Raw genomic sequence first — 22,753 nt, 5'->3', positions numbered from 1 at the left:
ACCAAGGCTCTCATCTTCTACCCAAAGCACTTCTTTAGGTATTTTCTCCACATCAAATTAGGATCCTCTTCTTAAGGGGAGTTATGGTGCCAATTGTGAATATGCATTTTTTTTTTTTTTTTTAATCACCTTGTGACTGTGGGTGAAAAGCCAAGTGAAAATCTGGGGCAGAGTAATCCCAGAAGGTTCAGAAGGTTGAGAAGGTAACAAGAGCCCTGGAAGTTGACATTGCCCTGCTGTGTTCTAACATGGTCTTCCTCTGGACATCTCGGGGTTCTGGCCATGGCCCCTCAAAGGCCATGGATAGGCAGGAGATAGAGTCACCTCTCCTAGATCTAGACCATGCATTCTCGACAGGGGCTAACCTGCTCCCAAGGGGATGAAAATTGTCTCTTGTGGGTAGGGAAAAAACCTCTTACTCTCTTTATGTATAAAGCAGAGATGTATATCAGTGCACAAATATATATAGTACATTGGTGGTATTAGAATTTTATGGGGGGTGGTTAAGAAAATAATGTCTAAAAAGGCTCCAGATGAGGGGTGATAATTTTAAAAAAGGTTGAGAGACACTGATTTGGATGACCCTCCCCTTGGGGCAGCCTCAGTAAGGGCTACCACCCAGTTGCCCAGGCCAGAAACCTAGGCATCATCCTTAATGACTCTTCTCTCCAATAAGCCTCAAAAGTTCCCCCATATTTAATCATCTCTCCTAGTTTTGTGCCTAAATTCCAGCACAAGCCATTGTTCCCTCTTGCCTTCATCTCTGTCTTGGGACAATTAAAAGCCTTGTATTTATTTGCCTGTGGCATCCTCTGCCTCTAGAGCAGGGGTGGGCAAACTAGGGCTGCTTGTCAAGGGTTATTGGAACATAGCTCCACCCATTCCTATACCCGGTGTCTCTAGATGCTTTCGTGCTACGACGGCTGGGATGAGTAGCTGCGACTGAAACCACGCAGCCTGCAAAGTCTAAATGATTTACTTTTATCTGGTCCTTTATTAAAACAGTTCATGGACTCCAGCTGTGGATTATGAGCTACTTAGGGTGAAGGACAGGTCTTATTTCACACTGTTCCTGGTGCCCAGCCTCAAACCTGGTGCAGAGTGCAGTCAGTGAGTGTTGGGAGACGAATAACTGGGTGGATGACTAAAGGGATGAAATGCAAGCTCATGTGGTAGAGGGTGGGCCCACTCAGTGTGGAAACCAGCAGGTCACTGACTTTTCTCTACAAGTGCAGGTCATAGCTTAAGTTCAGATCCAGCAAAACCCCTTTCCCCTTTAGCTCTTGCCCTCATTTCTGCTTTTTCATCTTTTGATAAGAAGGAAATTTTCTTGTGTGGCTCAGATGATTAAAAATGAATTATCTAAGTACTGTTTCCCTCTGAGAATCCTGAGCAGAGTCTAATGGTGGTATGGAAAAAAAAAAGAAAAAAGAAAAAGAAATACCTGGGTTAATGTTGATCTTCAGAAAGTGGAAGCATTTGCTCCATAATGAAAAATTCCACAGGCTGCAGACACATCTGGGGCCTGTCCTGCTGGCTTTAGTTATGAACTTGTGAGGAACTCATGGCTGGGCTTTTTTAGATCTCTAAATTTTACAGTGCCATGAGTAACAGTGATAGCTCACAGGAGTTGAGCACTTCTGGGACTTGACTGGTGGCTGTCACATATTACAAAATCCTGACTGACTCCTATTTTACAGCTCTGGAAACTGAGGCTCTGAGGGGGAAGCGACTTGTTCAAGTTCATACAGCTGTCAAGTGGCAAAGCAGGGATTTGACAGGGTCTGTTGGACTGCTAATCCCATGACCTTCCTCTTCAATCAGGAGATTAATAATGATAATAATAATAAAATTGGCTATTTTTTTGGAAGCCAGATTTCAAAGACCAGGCTCCTTTTGAAGGAACAAAGAGAAGGAAGTTTTCCTAAACTTGGAAATGTGATTCTAGGATTTTAACAAAGTCAAATGGAAGTGGATAGGCTTCTAGGGTGGTACCCATGCATGAGAGATCCTCTCGAAGTACTGGTCTTCATGTCACCTGTCCAGTCCACATTGTCACTTGGCCGTCTTGCTTGCCTCCCTCTTTGTTCTCTGTCCTTACCCAGTGCAGCCTGGCCATTACCTTGTGTCTCTCAGTCTCCCTCCTTTTATCTTTCCACTCCCTCCCCTCCTTCCATTTCCAACTGCTACCCCCACCCCCTCAAGAACTTTGGAAGTTTTCTCATAGAAGGCCATCAACTCCACTCTTGACTTTATCATCACCTTGTTTTGATCAGATGCTGTTCTGCCATCCAGCAAAACCATTCCCTCCTCTGGGGACAGCACCTTCATGTCCTTTTGGAGAGTGGCATCTCTCCCACTCTTATCCATGGTGTACAGGGGGCTCTGATACTGCCCCAAATTCCAGGGGTGAACTATGGCCGAGGCCTATATGATCATCTGCCTTACTACAATGATTGGTTCAGAGATGGGCACATGACCCAAGACAGACCAGTGGGATTCAGTTCTGAGACTTTTGCTGGAGCTGTTGGAAAACTGTACTTTTGTTCACTGGAGCTTCTAGAAGCATCAGTGAGGTAAGTCTGAATCTGAAAAGCTGACCCAAAGGAACACTGAGAATTGGAAAGAGCCCGCAGATCCAGCTATTCCTGAAGCTGATATACTCCCTGGACTTTCAAAGACCAGAGCCAATAAATTCTCTGAACTTAGTTTGAATGGGGTTTCTGTCCATTTATAAGTTGCGAATTGAAGAGAATAACTTTCCTTTTCTCTCTTTCAGTTTCTTCAGTAAGAACAAAAAATTAGGGTTCTTTGGCCAAAAAATGGAGATGCTAAAACTATAAAATTAAAACCAAAATTATTACAAAATTACTTTATCAAAATTCATGTTCTATATACTCCTATATAACTGTACATAATGCCTACTCTTTTATATACTGACCCAGTTATATATGTATTTATATATTAACTAATTTATTTATGTATTAATGTGGTAGGTTTCCTTCCTCTTTTGCTCCCTCTCTTCCTCCATTGGGTGCCCAATATGTTCCAAGCACTGTGTCAGGCCCTGGACTTAGCCAGATGAATAGGCATGAGTCTGTCCACAAGGAGCTGTTATTCAATGTGGTAATATAGACCAGAAAATCAGCAACTACGCAGCAATGGAGTATGATGGGTGCTGTGATGGAGAAAGGCAGAGGACAGGTATCTGAACCAGACTAGGGCTATGGTAAAGGAAGGGAATAGATGGCTGCCTAGAGATTTTTTTTGAAGGATAAAGACGAGAAATCTAGCTCGTGGGAATAGCATGTACTAAAGCAAGGCACAATTGAACAAGAACAAGTTCCTTTATGTAACACCACCTCTGTTACAGCAGTTACCATGTGGTCCCCTCTCCTGCCAACAATATCCCCAGACCCACTTCCTGAGCTGCAAAAAGACCAATGGATTTGCTTTAACAGTTTACTATTATCAAAATGATGTTCTGCTTGCCACAACGGATTCTAAAAATATCTACCTCTAATGGCATAAATTTACCAAAACACAGCCTATGAATCTATGCCTGACACATGGATGCTTCACAAATATTTGTTGAGTGATGAAAGCTAAGAATATGTTCAGAAAACTGTTCTAAAATTAAATTTCATTAAAATTCATACCATGTAGCTAATAACTCTTACACTATTCCTATATTTCTTTTTACCTGGAATGTACACATCCATGAGATTTGAAAGTGATCGTGGATAGTTATTCAGGTCTTAAACTCCTTCTCTGAATATCTTACTATAGGGCAGATGAAGAATGTTGGATAAAATAAGGAAAAGGAAGAAATCTTATCCTGATTGAGCATTTCTGTGTGTCAGTCTAGGGACAAGATTTCATTTAAATCTCATCACAGCCCTGGCTGCAGGGAGCATTCATTCTCCTGGGTTTACAGATTGAGAAATGAAGGGGGCTCAGGGTAACAGCTGGAAAGGGGCTGGGCTCGGATTTAAACTCTGACTCATGTGACTCCAAAGCTCTTTTCCCCTAACCCTTGGGAATCAAAATCTCACCTCAGGCTCTCCAAATAGGCACTTACAAATAGGATCAGCATTCGACTCTAATCACCCTTTCTCACTGTTTTTCTGTTTTTATTCACTCCCTAAAGTTGATGTGTCTTGGGATACAAACTTTAGTTTTCTCAGATGTCCTCCTCTGCTTCTTTCTTTCTCTCTTGTTCACACCTCACCTTGTCAGGTCACCGCTCCATTTGTGAAGTTGGACCTGACACCATGCCACAGGGTGTGGGAACCTGGGACCTGGCTTCCTGAGCAGTCCCCAAGATGATGCATCGGGAAGTGTGTGTATGCGGTTATGTCCTTGTGGAGTCAATCTTGGCCAACGGGAAGCAGGAGAAGGAGTGAGTCAGACAGATGAATATCTCCTTCTCTCTCCTTGGTACCACTTTGAGGCGGTCTCTCTCTTCTTGGCCCATCTGTGTACAGTACTGGGTGAGCAAGCCTTATGAGTGATATGCTGAGGCTCTTAGCTCACTGTGAAGTGATGACCCACAGGGCAATACACTGCCCCACAAGGCATCATGTTTTCCCTTTCCCCTCTTCCCATTTTCCTTCATTGTCAGAGCCCTGGGCTTGCCCTTCCATATAAGTTGTAAGCAACTAAACTCTGCCTCAGGCTCTTCTTTCTAGAAGACCTGGGCAAAGAAAGAAAAAAAGAAAAAATCTCCAACTCATGTATGACAATAATGTTGGGAAAACTTTTTAACTTCCCCTAGTCCAGGAGCACTGGGGAGAGGCATGTTTACCCCCATAATGTCCTGTATTCTTGATCTAAGGTAAATCTTTCCCCCTATTATGGTTAATTTTGTGTGTCAACTTGGCTAGGCCATGGTGCCCAGTTGCTGGGTGAGAGACCGGTTTAGATATTTCTGTAAAGGCATTTTTTTAAGATGAAATGAACATTTAAATCAGTGGACTTTGAGTAAAGCAGATTATCCTCCACAATGTGGGTTGGCCTCGTCCAATCAGTTCAAAGTCTTAAGAGGAAAAGACAGGTTTTCTGAAGAAGAAGGAATTCTCCTCAAGACAACAAGGAATTCCAGACTTCTGCCCTGTGAAATTTGGACTAAACACTGTACCATCAACTCTTCCCTGGGTCTCCAGAATGCTGGCCTGCTCTATGGATTTTGGCTTTGCCAGCCTCCCAAATCATATGAGTCAATTTCATAAAATCAATCAATCAATCATCTATCTATCTATCTATCTATCTGTCTGTCTGTCTATCTATCTCTCTGTCTACCTATAGTTTGGGTTCTGTTTCTCTTATATATCCTCTAAAAACATCAGAGAAGATTTAACACAAAATATTTAATATGGAGTGCTCTCAGAATTACTTTAAACAACAATAAAATGCTATTTTGGAAAAAACATAGTGCCCTGAAATAATCTCAAACAATGCTGTTTTGGATACCTAAAGAGGTCAATGCCAGAATCTGTTAAATAAAGGAAACAAATTGTTTCCCAATCTCTCTCAAGATGTGAGAAATTCAAATAAGTTACTGAACGTATCATATGGAAATAAGATAATCTTCCTGGCTCATCCACCATTTCTTTAGGTAGTGTGATCAGTGGGGAGAGAATCTGATAAACTCTTACTATGTGCCAAGTGTTGTACTAAGTATTGGGAATATTGTGGTGACAAACCCTAGGCCCTGTCCTAGAGCACAGGCCTAGTCAGCCAGACAGACATCTATAAATAAAACCAGTGGGTTCAACCAGTAATGTTGAACAAGTACAGCTCATGACATATTAAAACATGACTTAAAAAAAAATTCTGTTCCTCCCTTGAGTGTTTTCTTCAGTGGGAATTATTTCCCCTGTCTCTGCATAGGAATTCTGGCAGGTGCCATGGCTTTTCTGCTCACTCCTAAGTACAAGAAGTGTTACCAAACCAAGCTTGTGTCTGCTTGCCCACATACAGTAAAGCCAATCTACTGACACTGGGTTTTGGTGAAGGAATGTACAGCAGTTATTGCAGGGTGCCAAGCAAAGAGAATGGGCAGCTCATGCTCAAAATACCTGAACTCCCTGATGACTTTCAGGCAAGAGGCTTTAAAGGAAGAGTGAGGGAGGGGGCTGCAGCATGCATGATCAGCTTGTACACAATTCTGGGATTGATTGGCTTCAAGGTGAAGTTTCAAGCATCATCAACCTTCTGGTTTCGACCAATCTAGGGTCCATGTTCTTTTGGTCAGCAGTTTTGGTCATCTGGTGGGGGTCTGCTTCCTGTAAAAACAATTTAGGAATGTGTATCAGGCCTTTATCTATATCTTTCAGGGAACTGGGGGTTCTGTGATTCTGCTATTCGGCAGATTTATAGTCTAAATTGTTACCTGTTCTCCAGCCCAACAGCTATTCTTTGTTTCTACATCTTCACGTTTCCCAATCATTAACTCTTGAGTCAGACTTTTACTTCAAAAAATAAGGACACTGGGGCTTGTACACAGTTTCAACAGTTTGACAGTCACTTTTGGTTGAAAATGCAGTATTTCTTTAATTTTTTTTTTAAATTAAATTTAAAAATTTTTTTGTCTGTGTCAGGTCTTAGTTGTGGCATACGGAATCTTTCTTTGTGGCGTGCGGGCTTCTCTCTAGCTGTGGTGTGCGGGTTTTCTCTTCTCCAGTTGTGGCGCGCAGGCTCCAGGGCATGTGGGCTCTGTAGTTGTGGCGCGCAGGCTTAGCTGCCCCGTGGCATGTGGGAACCTAGTTCCCCGACCAGGGATCAAACCCGTGTCCCCTGCATTGGAAGGTGGATTCTTTACTACTGGACCACCAGGGAAGTTCCCAAAAATGCAGTCTTAATACAGTAATTTGAAAGCTTAGTCCAAGATAATATTTAAGTTCTGAGCTGGATTTGGCTTTAAATCTTCTTCCCTGATGCCAGTGGGAAGCGTGATGTGGGGAATATGGGCTTCATTGGAAGCTTCTCTCTCCTCTGTTTTGCTCTTCTCTTATTTCCAGCCTCCTAGCTGCCCTGTGTCTAACCCTGCCAGGGTCCGATGGGGAGAAAGGTGCTAGGGTAAAGGGAGGCCCTTCTTGAACTGGTGCTGTCTTGTGTGTGGCACGTGGATTCCTTGGTCCCAGTGGATGGTTATAGCTGTCTCTCTTACTTGTGACTCTTTTGTGTACTCTTCAGAAGTTTCCTACTGGGCTCTCCTCCCCTGTAAGTCCTTGGATCCATCTTTATTTTGGGTGGTGACTTGTGACTCCTTTCCCCAACCTCTAGGAGTTCCATCCAGCTACTTGCTGCTGGGTGCCTTGGTCCCTCTAAGCTGCCCTAATTGACCAGAACTGAGACAAATCAACTCAGATCTTGCCGCAGGGGACCTCACTTGGTCCCGAGGAAGCAATCAGCATCCCTGGCCCTGACAACCCTGGAATTGCACTTGCCAGCCCGTTGCCCCTTCTGTTGATTTCCCTGGAGGAAATGGACCCCAGTCCATCTGCTGAGCTGCTCCCACATGTAGGGGTCTCTTCTGAGTAGCTCTGTGAAAGAAACCCTCTAACCACCTGGGAGAGGGAATGAGACTTCCAGCACAGCTCTCTCCCAAATAAGCCTACTCACAGAATTCTCCTTTCTCTATTTTTCTACCCTTTTATATCATCCAAGTGGGTGAGGGGCCTGGGAAATTGTTCTCAAGAATTTACTTTGAAAGTCTATAGTGATTTCTCACTTGGAAATGTTCATACCTATTGTATATTAGTGTCTGGATGAAAATTCAGATTTTCATTTTAATGAAATGTTAATTTTAATACCTTGTTTCATATATAAACAAAATTGTGCTATAGAACATATGTGATACATGATGCTAATTGAATCCTGTCTCTGTCACTTATCATGGGGACTTCAGCTGCTACAAACTCTAGGCTTCAATTGTTTTTCTGAAAATTGGGAGCAATATTATTGACCTCATAGGATTGTTATAAGGATTAGAGATGGTGTAAAGTTCTAGCACTGTGCCCAGCCCATCCTAGGCACTCAAGAATCTGAGGTGCAATATCCATTATATGGCAACAGACAGTTAAGCAGTGAGCCAATGGGAGAACTCATGCCCCATTATAAAGACAGACAGTGACAACAATAAAGGACCAAAGTGTTTGCATCTGTTTCTTTTCCTACTTAAAAACTGAACAAACATAAAAATTAGCTTTTCTATTTTGAAAAAAGACGGCAGTTCAATTAGTAAAATGTAAAAAAATATGAAAAACAAACAAAAAACATAATCCCAACCATATTATTATTTTGAAGTTCTGTGTATATTTTACATAGTTGTAATTATACTGCATGTAAGATTTTGCACCTTGACTTTTTTCCCCACAAATATTTTATTAGAGACATCATTATTGTATTATATATCCTAATAACTGTAATTTTTAATGACAGCATAATATTTCCTTGAGTGGCTAAACTATATGTTGCCATTTTCCAATTCTTTGAATTTTTCTACTTTTATAAATCAAATCAGTTAGGGTTCTTTATTGGCAAGTAACAGAAACCAATTCTGGATAGCTTATGCAGAGAAGGGATTTATGTGAAGCGTATAGATGAGTTCTCAAAGTTCATAAGGAGATTGAAGAACCAGGTGAACAAAAAACCCAAGAGTTGGGGAAATTCTGGGGATCAGGATTACAGGAACTGCTTGATGATCTGGTTAGAGCTTTGCTGTTAGATTGAATACATGTTAGCTCTGGTTTCCTCTCCTTGAGTTATTCCACTACAGAGGGAGAGAGAGAGAGAGAAAATGTGACTGACCTAGCTTGGGTCACATGCACAGACCTAGGAGAGGTGAAGCCTGAATGCCTAGCTGCACAGTAGCACCAAGACTATACACAGTGGAGGTGGGGTATAAACCCTTCAAAGAAAATAAGGACAGTGGCATTAGGTGAATCATAAACCAAGTTTTTACTATATAAATATTCCATCTTTGCACATATAGCTTTTTCTAGATTTTTGAATCATTTCCTTAGGTGAAATTTCCCAAAGTGAGATGAGGAGATGAGAGAGTAGAACTTTTGGGGTGGTTCTTGATGCACATTGTCAAATATGTATATGGCAGTACAGGAGGAACCTTATTAGAAGTAGCAGGAAGTGGTAGTTAGTTAAAATGGAGAATCAAGGATTATACAAACACACCCTAAGCATTTTCTTTTACCTATGTCTATGTCTAAATCTATTACATTGCTAATCATTTGATGTAGAGCCAAGATCATGGTGTGTGTGTCCCCTGTTTGGGCTTTTGTGTTGTCTTTCCTGCATAAGAATTACCCTCAATGCATTGTCTGAAATTTCCCCTTTAGGATTCTGTAAAAGAGAGCAAGAACTAGAGGTCTTTGTGAGACCACCTGAATGCAGCATTCTTCTGGATTTTTAAAATTCTTACCCCCTCTGAATCTTTTACTGTTGACTCACCCACCCCTAATTCGACATCCATAATTTGGCTTTTTTTGAGTCTTTCCAAAGCCTTCAATTTCGTTTTGAATGAAACAGCCACTTTCCTACTTATCTCACTAATATTTCATTGGTTTTTATTATGTTTATTTAAATTAAGTAATTAGAAAAACAGTTCCAGTGGTCCCAACAGGCTTGAGAACAGATACAACGTACTCTTGGTAAACAGGCAGCTCAATTGGTGGGAGCATTAGAACACAGAGTCCTGGAGAGCAGACTACAGTGGGAGTGATAATGTCTCAGTGGGCTTTACAGGGGGAATGACAAACTGGCTAAGTAAAGTTGTTGAGGAGAAGTTTCACCGTGCCAGTTGAAATTAACCCTCTCCATATCTTAACATAATAATGATACCATATCAATACCATGAATTTGACATCGGCACAATGTATGTGTATTTTTCTATGTCATGTGTGTTTGTGTAACCACGCCTGAAGTCAAGTTCAGAATTATTCGATCACAAGTATCTCCCTAGTGCTATCCCTTTATAGTCACACCTACACCCTTCCCCTCTATGATCCCTGTCCCATGGCAACAACTGATCCACTGCATATCTCTATAATTTTGTCATTTGGGGAATGTTATTTCAATGGAATTATACAGTATTTGCCCTTTGGAGATTGAGCTTTTTCACTCAGCATAATGCCTTTTAGATCCATCCAAATTGTTGCATGTATCAATAATTCACTTCTTTTATCACTGAATAGCGTTTCATGGTATGGATGAACCAGAGTTTAACCATTCACCTATTGAAGGACATTTTAGTTGTGCACAGTTTGGGTTTTTACAAATAAAGCTTCTATAAACAATCATGTGCATGATTTTATGTGGACATATACCTTTACATCTCTGGAATAAATGTCTAAGAGCATAATTCCTGGGGTTGTTTGGTTTGCGTGTGCCAAAATACTTCCCTGAGTGGTTGTACATTTTATATTTTTACCAGTAATAGGTAAGAGATCCAGTTTCTCCACATTCTCACCAGCATTTAGTATTGTCAATATTTTAAATTTCAGCTGTTCTAATAGGTATATAGTGATATCTCATCATGGTCTTAGTTTGCATTTCCCTGGAGGCTAACGATACAGCACATCTTTCCATGTGTTTGTTTATGGCTGGGGATTGAGAGATTCTGGACAGATCAAGAAAAAAGTTATGACCAGGAGAGATAGTAAAACACAACAGGCTTAATTGGCTGGTGCTTGGACAGGGTTGCATGTGAAGGGAAATCTCTCCTAGCAGAAGTCTGTTCGGAAGCTATGGCTTGAGGGCTTGCTACTCAGAATGAGGGGAGGTCAAGGATAGAGGAGGATCAGAGAGGAGGCTTATGTAGCAGCACAGCAGGGAGCCTCTGGGTCACAGAACTCCTAAGGGCCATAGTAGCTTGTGGTTTTATAACCATAAGGCTCTAGCTTATCAATGGTCAACAGGTACGGAATGAGGTTTTTCAGGGAATGTAAAGCAAGGAAGCCATAAATGGCTAAAAATCTGCTTAGCTGGTCTATCTTTAAAACAGCTGGGTGTGTACAAATTCAAGTTGGTGCCAGCAGGCTTTTAGGCTAATGCGTCTCAGCCTGCAGTGAAGAAGTAAGCAGCCAATACAAAAAGGCCATTTTTGGCTCATTTATATAACAATTTGCCATCTGTTTGTCCTCTTCTATGTAATCTCTCTTCATGTCTTTTGCCCATTTTCTAATTGAATTGACTTAAAAAAAAATCTTCAGTTTGGGATTCCTTTGTATGTTCTAGATATGAGTCCTTTGTCAGATAAGCGGTTTTCAAATATTTTCTCCAAGTCTGTAGCTTGCCTTCTCATTGTCTTAATAGGGTCTTTCACAAAGAAAAAGCTTTTAATTTTGATAAGGTCCAATTTATTGATTTTTTTTTCTCTTATGGATCATGTTTTCAGTGTTATATCTAAGAACTCTTCACCAATCCCCAGGTCCCAAAGGTTTTTCTTCTGTGTTTGTTTGTTTGTTTTCTGAAAGTGTTATAGTTTTATATTTAACATTTCAATCTATAGCCAGTTTTGAGTTAGTTTTTGTGTAAGAGATGACACTTAGATTGAGGTTTATTTATTTTTGTTATGGATATCCAGTGGTTCTGATACAATTTTTTGAAAAAACTGTGCTTTCTCCATTGAGTTGCTTTTCACCTTTGTCAAGATCTGCTGTCTGTACTTGTGTCAGGCTATTTCTGGGTTGTTTATTCTGTTCTATTAATCTATGTGTCCTTCATCGATACCACACAGTCCTTTTTAAGATTAATTAAGAGTTTATTTATTTTTTGAGCAGGCACACAGTCTTGATTCCAGTAACTACATAAGTCTTGAAATCAGGTAGAATGATTCCTCTCACTTTATTCTTTTTCAGAATAGCTTTACTTACTTCAGTCCTTTAAAAATTTGAGAAAAATCTTCTCTTTATTTACAAAATCTTCATAGGAATTGCATTAAACTTGTATATAAATTTAAGAATTGATATCTTTCTCATGTTCAGTCTTTTAATATAGGAACAAGGCATACCTTTGCATTTATTTAGACCTTTGATTTTTTTTTCATCAGCATTTCGTAGTTTTCAAAATACAAGTCCTGTACATGTTTTGGAAAATTCATACCTGGTTATTATTATTTTAAATGATCATAAATGTTATTGTATTTTAAAATTTCATTGTCTATATGTTCATTGGTAGTATATACAAAATATAATTGGTTTTTGTATTTTTATCTTGTATCCTGTTTATTGGTATCATATAGATCATTTGCAACGAGGGATAGTTTTATTCTGATTTGCATGTCTTTTCTTTTCTTTTCCTGTGTTATTGTGCTGGCTAAAACTTCCAGTACTATGTTGAATAGCCATGGTGAAAGTGGACATCTTTGCTTTGTTTTCAATCTTAGGGAGAACGCATTCTATCTTTCATCATTAATTATGATGTTAGCTATAGGTTTTGTTATGTTTTATTTTTGTAGATGTTCTTTATCAAGTTGAGAGTAAAGGATCTATATAGATAGATAGAATAGATAGATGAAGATCTATCTCTTCCTAATTTTCTGAAAGATTTTTAAAAAATGATGAATGAGTGTTGGATTTTGTCAAATGCTTTTTTTTTTTTGCATCATGATATGATTATGTGATTTTTCTTCTTTAGCTTGTTAATGTGGTGCATTACACTGATTGACTTTCAGATAGTGAAATAGACTTGCATCCCTGGAATAAACCCCGCATGATCTTGGTGTATAATTATTTAACGTATTGATGAAGTCTCTCTGCTAATATTTTGTTAAGAATTTTTGCATCTATATTCATGGGGGATATTCTTTGTATTGCCTTTGTCTGGTTTTGGAATTCATGATAAGACTGGCTTTATAGCATCAGTTGGGAAGTATACCCTTCTCTTCTATTTTCTGGAAAAAACCCCCAGAATTTGTATTAATTCTTCTCAAACACTTAAATCCTCTAGGCCTGGATATTTCTTTTTTGGGGGGAGATTTTTAGATCTATAGATAGATCAATAGATTTTTAAATCTATTGTTCAAGTAATCTATTTCAGATTGGGTGTGTTGGAATAGTTTGTACTTGTTGAGTAATTGGTTCATTTCATCTAAATTGTGAAATTTATGTATGCAAAACTGTTTATAGTACTTATTATCTTTTTTATGTCTGCAGGGTCTGTAGTGATATCCCCTGCTTTATTTCTGATATTAGTAATTTATATCTTCTCTATTTCTTCTTTGTTAGTCTTATCAGAGATTTGAAATTTTAATTGATCTTTTCAAAGAACCAGCTCTTTATTTCACTGATTTTTTTCTTTACTGCTTTTCTGTTCTTAATTTCATTGGTTTCTGCTCTTATCTGTATTATTTCCTTCCTTCTGCTGGCTTTGGGTTTATTTGCTCTCCTTTTTCTAATTCTTTGGGTGGATCTCAGATAATTGATTTGAAACTTTTATTCTTTACTAATATATGAATTTAGTGCTATAAATTTCCCTCTCAACACTGCTTTAGCTCTGTCACACAAATTTTCATCTTAGTTCATTTTTATTCAATTCAATGTATTTAAATATTTCCCTTGAGACTTCCTTTTTGACCCATGGATTATTTAGAACTATGTTGTCTAGTTTCCAGTGTTTAGAGATTTCCCTTTTATCTTTTTGTTATTGATTTCTAGTTTGATTCCATTGTGGTCAGAGAATGCACTCTGTATGATTTAATTATTTTAAATCTGCTGAAGTTTTTTTTTTTTTTTTTTTTTTTTTTATGGCCTGGATAATGGTCTATCTTTATGTATGTTCCATAGGTGCTTGAAAAAAGTGTGCATTCTGTTGTTGGGTGGAGTGTTGTGTAAATGTTGATTAGATCCTGTTGGTTGGTGGTCTTGAGTTTTTCTATATCCTTGCTGATTTTTTTGCCTAATTGTTTTATCAGTTGTTGAGAGAGGTATGTTAGAGTCTGCAACTATAATTGTGGATTTGTATCTCTAGTATTTTTGTTTGTTGCTAACTTAATAGGTGAAATTTAGAACAACACTATTGTTTGAATTTGCACTTTAGGCTTTAAGAAAGAATAAAGCTGTTTACCAGCTTTAGTTCCTCTTTTGTGAATTAGCTGTCATGTCGTTTACCCATTTAGGTTTTTTCATCTTATGAGTTTTTTTTTTTTTTTTAATTTCTGTTTCACAATTAGTTCTAGCTCTGCGTATAACAAATATATTAATTCATTAATCTCCAGGGGGTGAGATTATGAGTAGTTTTAATTTTCTTATTTATTCTGGCAACAAGGCAATTAATTTCTTGAAAAATTAATAAAGTAGACTAACACACTTAAAAATTGACTAGGTCTTGTTTTCTTGGAAGTAGTCTCATCACTGAGGAAAACCCATCTTTCCTTCTACTTTTCAGTAGGACTTTGTGTCTTTGAGACCTGTGATTCTTTTTCCTCCTAGAGAGAGTTAACAGGTCTTTGTTCATGAAATCTTGGCCTGTGGAAGAGATTAGGCTGCACTGCCCAAGAAGATGGGGTTGGGGCTGTGTGACTTAGTGGATGAAGGTGGGGAGTGGTCCAGTTCTAAAGGAGCCGTCTTAAATAAGGAGGAAGGGTGGCAGATTTCTTGGCATGGTAGAGATTGGACTTCCTTAAGAGTGTCCTCAGCAGTTGTAAAACCATGTCATGGTTACTTTTATGTGTTCCTGTTTTTAGGACTGAACAGCAGTAAACAACCAAGCAACCAATGTGGGATTTGGAAACAGTTAAGAAGGTTAAATGCCTGAATGAAAAATTATTGATTATTCCTCTTGCTGAAGGTTTGTAAAACCATGAAATGTAAATTAAACTCTTGCCTCCCTAAATTATGTCTTCAGCTCCAACCCTGTCTTATTGGGCAGTGCAGCCTAATGTCTTCCTTGTTGGATTACCTTGGCTCTCTTTCCAAAAATCAAATTGACTATATATGTGTGGGTCTATTTCTGGACACTATTATGTTCCATTGACCTATATATCTATCCTTACGTCATTTCCACACTATTTTGACTATTGTTAGGGAAGTTTGTCATGTAGCAAATTAAAGTCTCTAGGCCTAATCCAGCCATAGTTTGATTTGTACGGCCTATGGGCTAAAAATGGTTTTATATCTTTAAAGAGTTTTATATGGCATGCAAAGCCTAAAATATTTACTATCTGGCCTTTTAAAGGGAAAGTTGCTGACTTTGTCGAAAGTCTTGAAATGAGGTGTATAAATCCTTCATGTTTGTTCTTCTATGTCAGATTTGCTCTGGATATCCTGGGTTTATTGCATTCACATACATTTTTAAATCATCTTGTTAATTTCTAAGGAAGAGATTGCTGAGATTTTGAATGGAGTTGCATTGACTTTCTAGATCAGTTTGGGGCTAATTGACACCTTAAAAATGTTGAATCTTCTAGTCTGTGAACAGGAACTCTCTTACTATTTACTTAGGAATTCTTTAATTACTCTCAGAAGTGTTTTATGGTTCTCTGTGTTCTGGTCTTACACATATTTTGTTAAATTTATCCCTAAGTATTTTTTGTTGTTGATATTATTACACATGGCATTAAAAAATTTATTTCTAAATTGTTTGCTGTTATTAAATATAATTACAATTGGGTTTGGTATATTGTTCTTGTTTATTATAATTTTTCCTAAATGTACTAATTAGTTCTGGAAGTTTTTCAGGTATTTGTTATGATTTTCTATGTACATGATAATATCATCTGAGAATAAATAGTTTTACTTCTTCCTTTCCAGCCTGTATTTCTTTCATTTCTTTTCATTATCTTATTGCATTGGCTAGGATCTCCAATAGATTGTTGAATAGAATTGATGAGGGTGGAGAGCCTTGCCTTATCCCAATCTTGTAGAAAATCTCTCAGTCTCATATCCCTAAATATGGAGCTAATTGTAGGTTTTTGTTTGTTTGTTTGCAGATTCCCCTTACAGGTTAAAGATGTTTCCTTTTATTTCTATTTTATTCCAGAGATGAAAGTTGAATTCTCTCAAATACTTTCTCTAGTTCAAAGAAATAATTGTATGGTTTTTATTTTCTTTGTGTTTGTTAGTATGGTGAATTACATTGCCTGATTTTCTAATGATATATCAATCTTTCATTCCTGAGATAAACCTTGTTTTTTAAAAATATATTTTCAAAGAACAAATTCAATTGGGTTTATTGCTTTTATTTAACATTTCTATTGTTTTATATATTCTATTTCATTGATTTCCCTTCTCATTTTTATTATTTTCTTTCTACTCCTTACTTGGGGTTAAATTTGTCTTTTCTTCCCTAGCTTCTTAAGGTGAAATCTTAGGTAATTGATTTTAGGTCTTTCTCTTGTTAAAAACCATAAGTATTTATAGCCTTACATTTCTCTCTAAGCACTGATTCAGCTGCATCCCACAAATTTTGTTATGTTCTATTTTTACTTCATTCTGTTATGTATTTTCTAATTTCTCTTGTGATTTCTTCTTTGGCTCATGGATTATTTACATGTATGTTACTTATTTATATTTAGGTTTTTTTCAGATATCTTTTTGTTATTGATTTATTATTTAGTTTCATTATGGTCAGAGCACATATCCATGTGATTGCAGTTCTTTTAAGTTTATTTAGACTTGTTATGGACCACCATATCATCCAACAGTGTTTTACATGTGCACTTGACTGAAATGTATATTCTGCAGTTACTGGGTGTTGTCTGGGGTCTCTACTGAAGGTCATCGGTTTTTAGTGAGTTTTCTCCATTCTGACTGGTAGAAACTCAAATGTCTCCCAGCTACATGTGAGCAATGGGAATTGTTCAACTTATAGTTCCCCAGCAGCCCTTCTTTGCACAGTCTTGTAGAGTTTAACCCCATGCACACACAAATTAGCATTCATCCAATGACAGGAAGGGGAACCTTACACAGATTTGGGGAAAATTTTCTCTGCTTAGCTCTCTCCTTTCTGGTATTCTTCCCCACAAAATTCCAGTTACCTCTGTCTCATAGTGTTCTTATCTTAGTCTCTTCAACTTAGCAAGATTTCAATCTCAGTTTGGGCTTCTTCTGCCTATTCTGAGTTCCAGAAATTAACTCCAGACAGCCAACCAATGCATTCATAAAGCTCATCCTTATTCCCTACTCTCAGTAACTTTTCTGCTTATTGTCCAATGTCTGAAAAAAGGTTTGTCTTGTTTTTTAAGTGTTTAGGGTATAGACATGGGACATTTTACATAGGTGCACTTTGGATAAAAACTTTAATAAAATGAACAAGATACCTATCTATGCGGAAAAAACATTTCTTGGAAGAAGGAAGAGTGGGTCAAAATCTCTGAGGTTGAACCATGTGTGGCTTAGGTACTATTATCCCCACTTCATAGGGAAGTGACCAAGGATCATGGAGGTTAGCCACTTATCTAAGCCCTTACAGGTAGAAAATGGCAGATTCAACCCACATTTGAAAACAGCATCTGAACTCCTTCCCCTGGGTCTCATCACCTTCCCTGGAGGCTGTTGTGTTAGTGAAGGGGAGATTTATGGGCTATGACTAACAGGTGGAACTTGTTATCCCAGTAGGTTTTATAAGCTGAAAAGTATAAATTGCTTAAAAACATGCTTAGACAGACTCAAGGTTGGTAGATTTGTAATGGCTTATGGGCACCAAGGGACTTTCCAGTGAATGTTTATTAGTTCTGGTAATGGCACAGTGTCAATACATTTTTCCTTTGCAGTGCTTTCAGTTTGCTCTCCTGGGTCGAGGAAGTATGCTCTCTTGTTTGACACCATTAAGGCACTTTTCCAACTCAGTATAGATGGGAGCCATGAATGAGGCATGTGCGTTAACAACAGCTCCCGGACTTGAAAGCCGAGTGTACTCCAGGTGCTTTACGTACATTATCTTGAGTCCACACAGCAACCCTGTGCAATAGGTATTATTACACCATTTTGTTGAGTGAGAAAGGAGAGCTCTGAGAAGTAACTTGTCAAGTCCACTCAGTTTGCAAGTGGTAGAGCCAGGGTTTAATTTTTGCCTACCCTGTTTCTGCTACACTTTGCTCTAATATTGGCTAAACGTTGGGACAGAAGGATGTAGTGAGATTATGTTTTTGGTCACTTCATCAGATATGAGTCTCTTTACTTTCTTTTTCTTATTTTCTGTGGTTTCTTTGAGACGGTTAAAGAGGAGAAAAATATATGGCAAAGTCAAGGAAAGGTGCAGAGAGGTGTTTTCCCCTCTTCTAAGACGATGTTTTTTATTTATTTTGTGGGGAGGAGCTGTGAACTGCAGGTTTCAGGATTATGAATCAGGAAGAGCACAGAGCCAAGGATATGTTGGATAGGAGAAGAGTTAGTGTAGATTCTCAGATGTGTGAGGTGGTGTAGGTGCCATGACCCAGGAAAAGAGAGAGAGAGGCCAGATTCCAGCCAGCCATGTGAGCACCCACTTCAGAGAGCTTGGTAGGACAGAAAGAACCACCTATTGGGTTTCTTCTGCCTTCAAGGGAGACAGGAGAAGGACTGTGTGTGTGTGTGTGACTCTCAGCATCCATAGATGACTTGACTCTTTTTTCTTTTGTGAAGTTTTTCACTATTTCTTCTGAACCACAGTATTAGGACTGCTTGCAAGGTTTGGGTACAGAGCGGGTAAGGAAGAGGATACTGCTTGTTCAGGCTTCTAATCATTTCTAGGCATATCATATGCAAGCAATTCGAGAGATCTCTAGAAGTAATACCTTTATAGACCAAAGGAAGACATCAAGGTTACATTTTTTTCTTTCTTTTTTCCCCCTAGTGTTTATGGGAGTAAGGATATTTCTCCCATTTTATGGCCCTCGGTTCCAAGTTTAATACCTCAGGCTCCCAGGGATTTAAAGAAGCTATGAGGTTATCTAGATCCCAGAATCTTCAGAGAGTTTATTGACAACATGATGCCGGCTGGAATTTTTCCTTCCTTCCTTCCTTCCTTCCTTCCTTCCTCCCTCCCTCCCTCCCTCCCTTCCTCCCATCCATAATGTTTATTGAATTACCTATTATTCATCAGGCTAAGTATGTCCAAAACTTAGCTCAAAGAATTACCTTTCAATGTTTATATACGTATATTGCAATCTTGACTACATTATAGAATCCCCACTGAGTTCAGTATCACTTGCATCACAATAACAATCCACATGCCATGCTAAGTAGCTGGGAAGTAATTGAAGAAGATGGGAAGAAGAGGAAACTCCAAAGACCAGTTGAAACACATTCCTCAGCTCTAGTCTATGAGCAATGAGCAGTTTGCAGGTGGATCTGGGATCTTTTGACATCATGGCACCCAAGGGAGGCTGCTGTGGTCCTCCATCATCAATAGATGAGATCAATAGCAAAACAACAGAAACCTTACATGTCAACTAGGGGAAACGTGAAGCAAGTTCTTTGACAATGGGATCTTGGTACAGGCTTATTACTCAGTGGCTCTTTTTAAAATGTAAGAAAATACAAAGGTTGAGAGAAGGAGAAAAGCCTCTGCTATCCCCTGGTCAATTGACCAAAGATGATTTAACTCCATTTAAACCATGGATTCTGATTGCATTCTCTTCTCAACATTACCACTTAAAAAAAAAAAAAAAAAGATATGAAGTAGTTTACAGTATACTCAAAGAAAAAATAAAACACAATAACAGGGTAAAGGACCTAATGGGAAGGACTTGAAATATATATGGAAAAAGAACATCTCTGTTTATAAAGGCTATAGCATTTGCATATGCAAAACTTAGTGCTAAGCTTCCTGACAACTTTGGTAAAGAAGGAAATGTTAAGGCTGACGTAGCTCTTACAGTCTGCTGGAAAGACAGCTACAAATTATTCAGAATCACAGCCCTGAGCTGTGAGAGAATTTGTCACACGCCCCTCTACATCGGGGCGTCGAAATCTATATAATTTTGTGGGAAGATTTATATGCAAAGATATTCCACTGGCATACAATGAAAATCCTGGTATTTCTGTATTTACTTCATTTAAAACCAAGCTATATTTTATTTTTATTGGATTTATCTAATTAATTTAATTATTAATGTAATGATTGGAATTCAAGAGCTGGAAAAATGAGTAAATGCAATAAATAGATATTTACTGTAATTCACAAAAAATGTATTCACATTTCAAAACACGAAGCCAAACTATCCATAAAAATATTACATCAGGGCTTCCCTGGTGGTGCAGTGGTTGAGAGTCCACCTGCCGATGCAGGGGACACGGGTTCGTGCCCCGGTCCGGGAAGATCCCACATGCCGCGGAGCGGCTGGGCCCGTGGGCCATGGCCGCTGAGCCTGCGCGTCCGGAGCCTGTGTTCCGCAACGGGAGAGAGCACAACAGTGAGAGGCCCGCGTACCACAAAAAAAAAAAAAAAAAAAAAAAAAAAAAAAAAAAAAAAAAAAAAAAAAAAAAAAAAAAAAAAAAAATTACAGTCATTTATAATTCTAGTATAGATCATTAGCTGATACCGGTTCTGCTGTTTTCTGGAATGTCAGTCCTTCTGCTCTGGGCATGGAGTAGCTGGCCCACTGGACTTCTATACTTTCCTGCAGTGTTTTGCTCCTCTCAGCTGAGCTTTCAGGAAGACCACTCTTGACTGGGGATTCTAAATTGTTGGTAATTTTGATTTCTCTCCCTACCCACCCGGAGCCGTGGTCTTGTCCTAGATTTTTTTTTTTTTTTTTTTTTTTTTACATCTTTATTAGAGTATAATTGCTTTACAATGGTGTGCTAGTTTCTGCTTTATAACAAAGTGAATCAGTTATACATATACATATGTTCCCATATCTCTTCCCTCTTGCGTCTCTCTCCCTCCCACCCTCCCTATCCCACCCCTCTAGGTGGTCACAAAGCCCCGAGCTGATCTCCCTGTGCTATGCGGCTGCTTCCCACCAGCTATCTGTTTTACATTTGGTAGTGTATATATGTCCATGCCACTCTCTCACTTTGTCCCAGCTTACCCTTCCCCCTCCACATATCCTCAAGTTCATTCTCTAGTAGGTCTGTGTCTTTATTGCCCTAGGTTTTAAGCCTCTCCATATGCAACTTCAAGGAATTCTTCCAATGCCTTCTCAGGCTGCGTCCATGGCAGCACTTTGCTTTGGGGATGGGAAGTGGAGATGTTGTAGGGGAGTTGCAGACACTGAATGCTAAAGAGGGACTTTGTGGGGGGGGCTCTAGTGAGGGTATCAGGCATAGCAGAAGGGATGAAGGAGAGAAGAATTATAGACAGAACCAATGGTGAACAGAATTCAAACACGTGGCCCAAAGATATTGCTCTGTCCATAAAAATATCATTGTTTAGCAGAGCCAAAAAATACCCAAATTTGCATTCTAATCACTAATTACACCATTACATTTGAAGGGAAATGATTTGTAACAATCTGAATGTTCAACTCTAAGGACTTGCTTAGATTAGTGTGTGTCCAGATGATGAAATATCCAATGACGATTGGCATATAATGTCAAACAATTTTGAATGACCTGAAAAATATTCACAATACAATGTTAAGGTAAAAAAAGTCAGAGTGGGGCTTCCCTGGTGGCCCAGTGGTTGAGAGTCCGCCTGCCGATGCAGGGGACATGGGTTCGTGCCCCCGTCCAGGAGGATCCCACATGCTGCGGAGCAGCTGGGCCCGTGAGCCATGGCCGCTGAGCCTGCGCGTCCGGAACCTGTGCTCCGCAACGGGTGAGGCCACAGCAGTGAGAAGCCCGCGTACCGCAAAAAAAAAAAAAAAAAAAAAAAAAAAAAAAAAAAAAAAAAGGTCAGAGTGATAATTCTATATTCATCATGATCTAAGAGGACCCTGGCAAAGACTGGGAAAAGTATACCAAATGTTACCATGGAGAGCAAAAGGGAAAAATTGACCTAAGTCCCAGTGTTGCCATCAGGGGCCAGGCTGGGACCTTGACCAAGACCCAGCTCCATACCTGGTAGTAAACATGCTGACCAAGTGTCTGTAGCCTAGAGCAAGAAGTCAAGGTAGTATGGATTTCTCCTTCTGCATTCCAAAGAAGACAAAAAAGGGCGACATCTCCATCCCTTATCATTTCTATGGGTGTCAAGCACCATTTGTTCATGAACTCAGGGATAATGCAACTTTTTTGCTTTTGACTTGCGTGGGTTGAGTCTGAAGGTGGAACTTATAATACATTTCTGTCCCTGACTCTTTGTTCTAAGAATGCAGCTTCCTAGACAAATGAAATCATCTTAACAAAAACATGTTCAGTTAATTTCTGATCATTTAACATGACTATGTAGGCAGTGTCACATCCTCCACTCCTACTCAGACAAGCGTTACATACACCTGGCCCCAGAAATGTCCCCCAGATTTATTATATCATTGCAGCTCTCCTCAAGACTTTTGTTTGTCTAACGTTGACCACTAGAAAAATACAATAGTATGGGACATACACTGCTGAGGATTTAAAATAAGTTTTTGGCTTTCCGGATCACAAGGTCTACACTTTTTTCTACTCTTTTTTGTGTAAGTGCCTCCCATGGTGCTTGGCACCTAACAGATGCTCAGTGGAATTGGTTATTTCTGTCGTTACCATGAGGGCTCAACAAAGTTCATATGCTATTGCCTGCTCAATTTCTCAACTTAGCTTGTCCAAAACAGAACTCTGGAATTCCACCCCAATGAGTTCTTCCCCAAGACTTCCCTACCTCCATTCAACCAGTAGCTCAAGCCCAATCACAAGCTTGAGCTCAAGCTCAAGCCCAAGCCCAAGCCCAG

The sequence above is a fragment of the Lipotes vexillifer genome, unplaced genomic scaffold (genome assembly GCF_000442215.2).
Source record: "Lipotes vexillifer unplaced genomic scaffold, Lipotes_vexillifer_v1.1 scaffold621, whole genome shotgun sequence".
Classification (NCBI taxonomy): Eukaryota; Metazoa; Chordata; class Mammalia; order Artiodactyla; family Lipotidae; genus Lipotes; species Lipotes vexillifer.
This window is presented reverse-complemented; position numbering follows the sequence as displayed.